The sequence below is a fragment of the Vombatus ursinus genome, unplaced genomic scaffold (assembly GCF_900497805.2).
Source record: "Vombatus ursinus unplaced genomic scaffold, bare-nosed wombat genome assembly UNPS02014317.1, whole genome shotgun sequence".
Taxonomy (NCBI): Eukaryota; Metazoa; Chordata; class Mammalia; order Diprotodontia; family Vombatidae; genus Vombatus; species Vombatus ursinus.
The window spans coordinates 1-9,596 of NW_020954095.1; the positions used below are offsets into that span (position 1 = coordinate 1).

At 40.1% G+C, this 9,596-nt stretch overlaps 1 pseudogene; it reads right to left on the reverse strand.

The window, feature by feature from the left end:
• Nucleotides 1–8,185: 8,185 nt before the first annotated feature.
• LOC114042244 lies at nt 8,186–9,089 on the reverse strand (annotated as a pseudogene).
• Between the last annotated feature and the right edge of the window lie 507 nt (nt 9,090–9,596).

Sequence of the window (9,596 nt, forward strand, 5' to 3'; positions counted from 1 at the left end):
GGTTAATTAAATGAGAAAATGAGGGGAAAATGTGGTAGCTTGACTCCTTGACATCATGATGGGAAAAATTGGTCCCTCCTAACTCCACAGATAGCACAAAGAAGATGAAGAAGATAATACATAGTATCATCATTTTCCATGTGACCCCAAAGCATAGTAGTTAATAAGAGTTGCTCCCTTTTCAGATGTCTCCATATGTACATAAGAAAAACTATATCCTTTATCTGCCTGTCTAGGTAAAGGAGAGTAGATGAAAATAGGCGAGTCATGTAACTCTTGCTTCATTTGAAGATGCAAAGACCCCTTGGATAGAATTCCTATAGCTTCCTTCTCCAGTCCTTGTTTAACTAGCTAATATTTGCCTAATCCTTACTGGAGCTGTGGGCAGTGGATATACAGATACTCCAGAAGATAAAAATACTATGAGTCTACTACACATGGTCCCTTTTGTGTTTGTTCACAGGCCTGAGAGCAGAGACATTGACTTTCCTGAATATATGCCTCCTTATTACAGGCATAAGTATTTGCTAGGCAGTCCCATTCCAGAGTTTAGACTTCTAGTCAAAGAAGAGAGATCTCTTGAGCATTGTCAGCCTTGACGGTTGCTTCTCAGGACTATGATCTATCCTAAGAGGAGAAATTTCCTGAGCAGCATCCTTCTTGAAGAGAGAACAGGATTATTCTATGTGCCCCTTGCCTCCAGATGGAGCAGCAGTAAGGGGCTAAAGCTAAGACATGAGAAGAAGAAAAAAAATTTGGCTTGACTTGGACAGTCCAAGTAGGCCAAATAGGAAAAGGATTATCTGACCAAATCATATTTAACTTCCAAGGAAATAAAAATCATAGTATAGCAATACAATTTTGCAAGAGTATGGATAGGACTCTCAGGGAGAAGAGTCACTAGAATGACAGGATGTTGCCCTGATGGTAATCCCAAGTTGATTTTACCTTTTAGGGAAATTTAAAACACGAGGTAGTGCTGAGTCAGTCTGCAAGACCCTGTGGAAAAGTGGAATCCTTTGGAGAATGAAGAATCCTTTGGAGAATTGTGTATATTGTTTTTTTTTTATTTTTTATTTATTTTTTAGGCAATTGGGGTTAAGTGACTTGCCCAGGGTCACACAGCTAGTAAGTGTCAAGTGTTTGGTCTGAGGCCAGATTTAAACTCAGGTCCTCCTGACTTCAGGGCCGGTGCTCTATCCACTGCACCACTTAGCTGCCCCAATTGTTTAGATTGTTGATAAGTTATTGAGAATTCTTTTGCGATTTCTATATTTTGCATTCCTTCCAGTCCTCTGCAGCTTCTGCATTTTCAGTAGGGTGAAATGTAGGCAAAAATCATAGTTTACCTTGAGTAGTTATACAAGAGCTGGTTTTATCGACATTTATAGAAGCCTAGACATAAGTTACACACAAACTCTACTTTGAAATTTCCCATAGTAAATTCTATGTGGAAATAATATTTTATGAAATAATAACTTTGAAGTTCAAGATCAATCTCACTCCATTTGACCCAGTGTCAAGGGCCTCTGGGCCACAGTTTATACTGCAATTATGAACTCCTGACTCATGAGTGGTAAAGAGAGCCAATTTGAGCAAACTAAGCCTGAATCACAAGGATATAATACAGCCTCTTGACAGGGTAAAAGGGCTGTTGCTGTTCATTTTCCCCCCAATTCTACTCTAGATTCAATCCCAGTTCTGATGTTCCTCACATTATGAACCCTAATACAGTCAATTAACCCAACATCACCACTGTTCAGATTTATTCAACAAGGATTTATTAAGCATTTACTTTGGGCAAAGTCCAGTATAAGTTACTGAGGATAAAAAAAAATAGATTCCACATAAACTCTGCTTCTCAGTAACCATCATCAAGTTTTTCCAAAGTATCCACTATGTGAAGGGCATTATACTAGGTCCAAAGAACTCATAAGAGGCTTCCTATATAACCTCTTCCTTCAAGGAGCCTACAATCTCATTGGAGACATGAACTTTCATACTTACAAAAATAATTAACAATATAAGACAAAACATTTTATGTGGCAAGTAAATGGTATAAGCAATAAGTCTTATAGAAGTTCCCAGGAGGGAGCACTCATTGAAAACTAGTAAAGTCAGGAGAGGTTTCATTCAGAATGTAGGACTTAGAGCTAGTATTGAAGGAAATGTAGGACTTAGATAACTTGAAAGAAGAGAGAAAGGTATGGCAGGCAGAAGGAACAAGTGGAGGCAGGCCACCATGTTCAAGGAACAAAAAGTAAGATAGTTTGACCATCATTTTAGGGAATAATTTGTGGAGGAAGAGATAAGGTTGAAGAGGATGGTAGGGCCTTGAATGCTTGAAATCTAATTAGCTTAGATTTTATCCTATAGGAAATAGATAGCCATCAGAGTTTAACTGGCATGAAATGAAGAGGGCTTTATCCCAGTACGCCAGCATCCAGAGAGGCATGCTACCTCCTGAGAACATAGTTCTTTCGCTTCACCCTCCCCTTCCCACGAATCACCTTGAAGTCCTCTGCTGTCCCATGTGGCTAGGAACACCCCCAGGGCACCATGACCACTGTCTTATTACCAGGGCTCACCTTTCCCCAGGCCCACTTTCCCTCCCATCTTCTGCTGGCTATGCCTCACTCTCTGGAAAACACACTTCTCCCCTTCCTTGCACAACTGCTTCCATCACTGGACTGTCCTCTGTACAACTTCCTACCCCTTCCCTGTGATTATTTTTGCTTGGGGGAAGGAGTATGGGGAAGCCTAATTCTGACACTAGAAGCTATTAAATTTTTAAGACTATCAGACCCACAGAGTTTAAAGAGGATACTAGGAAAACAAGAACTCATTATCAACTTTAACAGTATGCCTGGTAGGTATAAGAATCATAGTATTGACTATGGGTAATTCACAAAGTGTATTGTTATATAGCAGTTGCTGGATTCTTTGTACATTTCTTGCTCCTTTTCACTTTTGTGTAACTGGAAGAAATAAAGTGTGCATGCCCCATGAATATTCATGGTAATTAGTGGAGTTGTTAACTACTACATGAAAAGAAGGCTCTTTAGAGAGAGAAGAAAATGATTTAAGAAGATTTTTCTTTTTGCCCTCTTGCTGTACTAGGCAAATGGTATAGAAAGACTAGAGAATTCTATGGAAGCATATTCTAGCCTGGCCCAACAATGTGGACAATGGTCTAGGATATAGAATCATGGAAAAATTGGTAAAAAGGAGTAATGTATATACCTTTTGCTTGTAGATATATAGAGATTGGAGACAGAGAAAAAGATGGAGATGTGTATAGATTTAAATATATAGACATAAGTATAGCTATCGATAAAGCTACTGATAGTATAGGTACAGGAATAGGTTTAGATATAGATATAGGTATGGGTATAGTATAGGTATAATTGGAAGGAGGGAGAGAAGGAGGAAAAGGTGGGAGACAGAGAGGGAGAGACAGAGAGAGAGAGAGAGAATTATCTTTGGGAAAATGGTGATTCATTCTAAGATTTCTATTGTGTTCCTCCTTAGCCATAATAATAATAATAATATACTATAAAATAGATGCTTGCAAGTGAACATTTGGTCTCTAGGTAATAGGAGTTACAATGTATACATTTCTCAAGCTATCCTGGGTGGGGACTATGAGCTAAGAGAGAAAGAAAAATACCCAGAATATATCTGGGATCTTTATGTTAAGGGATTGTCTCTGTCACAAGGGTGACAGTCATCACCATCCTCAGCATTTTCAACAAAGTATTTACTACATACACTAGTTGCCATAGAGAAAAAGATAGCCTCTGTCTTCTAGTTCTTTGCAAACCAATGGGAAGAGAAAAATTCCACACATGTGCAAGGCAAAAAACAAAAATCAGAAGCAGAGCTTCTCTATTTCCATGGCTCCCTGCCTATAGTGAGTCCTTGGGCTGGCCCCCTACAAATTTAGACTAGCTTTCTTGAGTGCATCAGGAGCGCTTCATTACAAACAATGAGGATTACCTAGAATATAGACAACCATCCCCAAAATGAGAGCTCTTTGAAAAGATGTGTGTGTGTGTTCTGATCTCAGACCGCTATGATAAATAGACATAGACAGAGATGAAAAACTCTTTACATATCAGATAACCAAGGTGTGTAGAATACACTTGTACTTAGCTGAGCAGGGAGTTCTCTTCAGCTGTCCAGGGACCATCCCTGCTCTTGGTTCAGGTTTCTCCTCAAAGCTTCTTAAGGTCTTTTCTTTCTATTTTTTATTTTACAACTAATCTCCTTTTTATTACTCTTCTTGACTCTTTCATCCTTTCTTCTGTGACAGACATACTATTAACTGAATAACTTTGATTTTAAGTAAGTCATTTAACCCCATAGGGCCACATTTCCCCAGATAATACTAAAGGAGGGCTAGGTTCCTCTTAGGCCTATGATTTTATTTCTGTTTTTACTATTCCAAATATTTGGATTCCCTCACTCCCTAATGACAAACTCAGATTTAACAATATCTTCTAGGTAATTAACAAATTTTCAAAAAAGGATAAGGTGGGGGGGTGGAAAATGGAGAAAGGGAAATCTCAATTCTGTCTCCATGTCTTATTTGTTGAAATCTAAGGGAAATATTTTCCTCTTCTATAACGCATCTTGGCTTCATGGGTTTCCCATGAAAGGAAAGAGCCATCTTTCCAATACTAACATATGACCAGTGTTGCTACATGGCAATGGAATGCCATTGTCTCTGAAGAACCAAAAATGAGTGGACAATGGAAAAATTTATAATGAGTGCGAGTAAGCTTCAACATAGAGCTAATGAGAAATTACAGAAAAGAACAGGAGTAAAGGATGTTATCAAAGAATTGCATGTGAGGAAGAGAAGATGGGCTGGTCACATTTGTTGCAAATGTGGCTTGAAAGCCAATACCCTCCTAGTGCAAGTTTAGTTTTAGGACAAAATGAGTCATTCACAAGTCACTGAAACATTTAATAAAGGAGGAAGTTTACCTTGCCCCAACAGATACTGTACAACATGGATATTAGTTTCTCTGGACGTGGTCCCCCACATCTCTACCTGGAAATTTCATCTGGTCAAAAAGTCATGTGGGTATGACAACTCACTTGCTTGCAAGCACCCACCAACTCTGAGAGGCTCTGATTCCAGTGGGATGGGGCCCTTTCATGCCACAAGGCCAGGAAGCTATGTCAGGGAATCTAAGCCTTAATCAGGTTTCTAAGGGTAAGAGGGAAGTCCAGAGAGCTGAGTCATTAAAATTCTGGTACTATCATAACATGGCAAATGAAAATGAAAGCAAAAAATAAGCAGTGTCTTCTATGGTATCTTGAAGAAGGTGGAGAAGGTCTTACTTCATCACATTGGGCATATGTTCTATAAAGAACTTATGAGTACATTGACAAGATCACAGCAGATACATAGGCATGTATGAAATATGACCTGCAACATTGGAGAGAATTCCCTAATGAATAGGATCAGAGAACTATTTGAGTGTTTATAAGCCATGTAGACATTATTATATTCAAGAAACAATAACAGATAAATTCAAACAAGTAAAACCTCAGAAAGTAATATGACACTAAATTGGGCACTATGACCAGTGCCTTAGACTGTTTGGTAACAAGGTTCATGCTATATCTGCTTTCAGTCAAATACTTTCCCCACATGTCATATGAACAACCCAACAGCAGAGGGTCTCCAGAGTCATCTCAGTTCCTTGGACATCTCTCAGTCCCACTCTCCTCCGGACAGCATCCCTTTGTGGGTATTATCCGAGACTCATGTTAGTTTATGATTTGTCATGTGGATTATGCAATTGGATAAATAGCAGGAAGTTTCCATACTGCTAGAATTCCTTCTCAAGGCATAGTGGTATGCTGATGATTTTAATCAGACTACTAGAAACGAATGAAAAAAGTGCCAGTGATATGCCCAGCAAGAATATTCTTCAGTTGGCCCACCTCCATTACATCCCCTTCCCCCAACCCCAAGCTAGTCCAAGAGTCAGAAGTTCAGTTCAGTTGAGCCACTCCCCACCAGGAACTGACGAAGACATTTGTCCCAGGTTTTCACTCACAATAACTCCTCTCATGGAGATCAATATTTAGGCCATTGAAACCTCAAATTCTTTCAATGAATATGAGTGGGAGGGAGGGAGGGATTGTGCCCAAATACATTATATCCACCCTGGGTCTCAGCTACAGACAGCCACTGCTCCATGGCCCAGTTATTGGTCCCATTGAACTCCATTTATGTCTCTGATCCTCTCAAACCAAGTCAATGAGAAGAAGAATTTTCTATCACAAGTTGGGTATCAAAGTCCTGCCCAGACAGCTTAAGGAGGAAGATGCCATCTCTGCTAGCAGGGTACCATGTTTCTTCTCTCTGTTTCTTCATATTCTCAAGTCTGGGTTTCTCTGTCTTGCTACAGTAACAAATGAGGACTTCCACCATCCTCACACCTGAAGCTTTTTCCTGTCAGGGAGGGCAGTAGAGGAGGCTAGAACCAGTGAAGGACATTTCTGGAGTAATCTTGGTAATTGGTTAGATAGTCTGGAACAAAGTCATTAGGCTTAAACTGAACATGTCTTATTTATTAATCCATTCAGAAAGCATTTATTAAGCACCTACTATATGTCAGAGCCCCAAATGAATGTGACCTCCTTGACAACAAGGATTGTTTCATTTCTTTTCTTCACATCCCTACAACAGCTATGTGGCACACTGGATCAAGTGTTGGCCCTGGAGTCAGGAAGACCTGAGTTCAAATCCACCTCACACATCTATTATCTGTGTGACCTGGGGCAAGTGACATCACCTCTGCCTGCCTCTGTTTCTTCCTCTGTAAAATAGGGATGATAATAATAGCATCTGCCTCCCAGGGTTATTGTGAGGATAAAATAAGATGATATTTGTAAGGCACTCTGCAAACTTTAAGGTGCTCTATGAATCCTAGCAGTTCTTGGCACATAATAGAGACTTAATAAATGTTTACTGGTTGAAGGTATTGTTAAAGTAATAGAGTATTATTTTTGTGGGGTAAAGGTAGAGCATGGACAGTGGACTTGTGCTTTCTTTAGTATAGGGAAATCCCAATGCAGATCAGCACCTGTTAAGCAACATATAATCTTAAAGATCTGCCTTGGGCCCTGGGAGACTATGTCAATTCTCTGAGTCACCCAGCTAGCATATGTCTTTAGGAAGTCTCGAGCCCAGGTCTTCCAGATAAAAAGACTGGATCCTTACCTGCTATTCTATTTTTTCTAGGGGTCCAAAGACACAAACTTGTGCTTCAAGGAACTGACCTTGTGCTGGGAGTAGATGGTGTGTTTCAGCTGAGTTTTGAAAGGAATTGGAAAGTAAAAAACAGTCAGACCATGACAGAAAAAGCCTTTTGAGTATAATCATCTGAGATAAATCCAATAAGAATGGGCTAGTGATTGTCAGTAGAGACAGAGTTGTGGTCAGCTGAATGAATAAATAGATGAATAAATCAAGGCTTAGAGAGGTAAGGGACTTGCCCATAGTCACCCTTGCCAGTAATTGAAGTTTATCTGACTGTTCTTTGCAGGATAGATACAGAGACCAGTAAAAAGGATTGCACCATCATGTGGACACAAGAAGTTTAGAGCCCAAGCCAGGGAATATTCCAGGACAGGGGCTGTGGGTATGAGTATGAGAACAAAAAATAAGGAAAGGTAAAGTCATGGTGAAATGAATTGAATGCTGGACTTAAAATCAGGAAGAGCTGGGTTCAAATTCTGCCTCAGACACTTACCAGTTGTTTGACCCTGGGCAAGTTACTTGATCTCTCGTGGTCTTAGTATCTCATCTGTAAAATGAGGAAGCTGGTCTCCAAAATACCTTTCAATTAACTATAAAATATTACAGAAGAAAAATTAACAGGGCTTAGGGTTGAATGAACAAGGTAGTAGGGGGAAGGGAGAATGGAGAAGATAAAAATTCCATGCCTAAGAGATTGTATTTGTATCTCCAGTGCTTATTGCCTTGCCAAAGTATTACAAGAACATAATAAAATATCTTTTCCTTCCTTACTTTCTTCCTTCCTTCAAATCTTCTTTTCTTCTGTCCTGTCTAAGTCTTAGGCATCTACGTCACAAACAGCAATATTGATAATGCTCAAAATTGATTACTGATATTGACCACTTCAGACTTGAATTCCCTTCATGCAGCTTCTGGGTCATGAAGCATCTTCTTCAGAGCCCTTCTCAGTTTTGAGCTGTTCAGGATCAGGAAGGCAGGATGGATGGAGATGCCAGTATAGGCAACTACCTCCCATACCCAAAACCAAGAGCTGCAAACTGAAATAGGTACTACAACGGTGATGATCAGAGACAGAATGTATGATATAGGGATGATGAGAAAGAAGAAAAGTGACTTCAGGGTTGTAATGTGGACCTGTATGCTCTGATCCTGAGGACCAGCACTGTGGTGCTGCATGTTCCTCAAGTGTCGATACAAGGAGGAAATGAGCAAGATGGTGGGTACAAGGAAGAAAAGAAAAGGAATTAACAAAATAAACATTTGCAGAGGCAGGAAAAAATGCATCTGAAATGCATATGTCCTATCATTCAAAGGGGTATTTTCTGAGTAATTTCCAGTGACTGGCAGTTGGAAAACAAGATAAATCTTTACAAAAACTGTGATGATTAAGAAAGCGGATAGCAGTAGAGACCACAACAGTAAGCAAAGGATAAATCGGGAAATTCTCCACTTCATCCAGAAAAAGATTGGGTGAGTGAAAGGAAGAAATTTTAACACAGTAGAAAACAGCGAGCCAGGTAGTGAACCAGAGTGTGGCCATATTAGTAAAATTCCAGAAAACATGAAGGTATATACTTCTGTAAATTGGGGAGAAATATGTGGAGAAGTTATTAACAAGGGCTGCCCACTGTAGAAAGAAGCATGAGATGCCCAGGCTTGCCAAGATCATGTCACCAGGAGGCAGGGTCCAACATCGCACCCACTCCCTGCCCAGTACTATGATGATGAAACCATTTCCTAGGATTCCTACCACAGACTCCAGGAGAAAGAAGATTATGAAGAAGAGATTGAGTAGGCTGGGCATTCTTTCTCTACCAAGCTCCTGTTGAGACTCAGATGCTCCAGGACACCTTACCAGAAGATGTCTGATAGCAGGCCAGATTTTCCAAGGATTCAGCAGCTCTCTTTGCTTTATGCAGGAGCCCAGCTGGAGGAGAAAGTAGAGGAGCAGGAGGACACTATGTGTGCCTAATGTGGATTAGAAAAGAATACAACCCCTTTTATGGATACAAATCTGACATGGATCATTCACTGAACTCAGTCTCTATTGGTTTATCCTAGATTTGCCTGTCCCTGAGCAGAACTGGGGCCAAGGGAATATTTAGATATGGACTACTGATCCTGGCACCTTTCAAGAATCCCTCCAAAATACAAACTTGTTCTCTGCCCATCCTGCTTCCCTCCCTTAAGTCTAGCTATAAGGATCCCCCAGATCTACCCCCTCTCCTAATCTTGTAGTGACACACTTATCTACACACACACACACACACACAAACACTATTAAACATCCTCCTGTCTATAATGTAAGCAC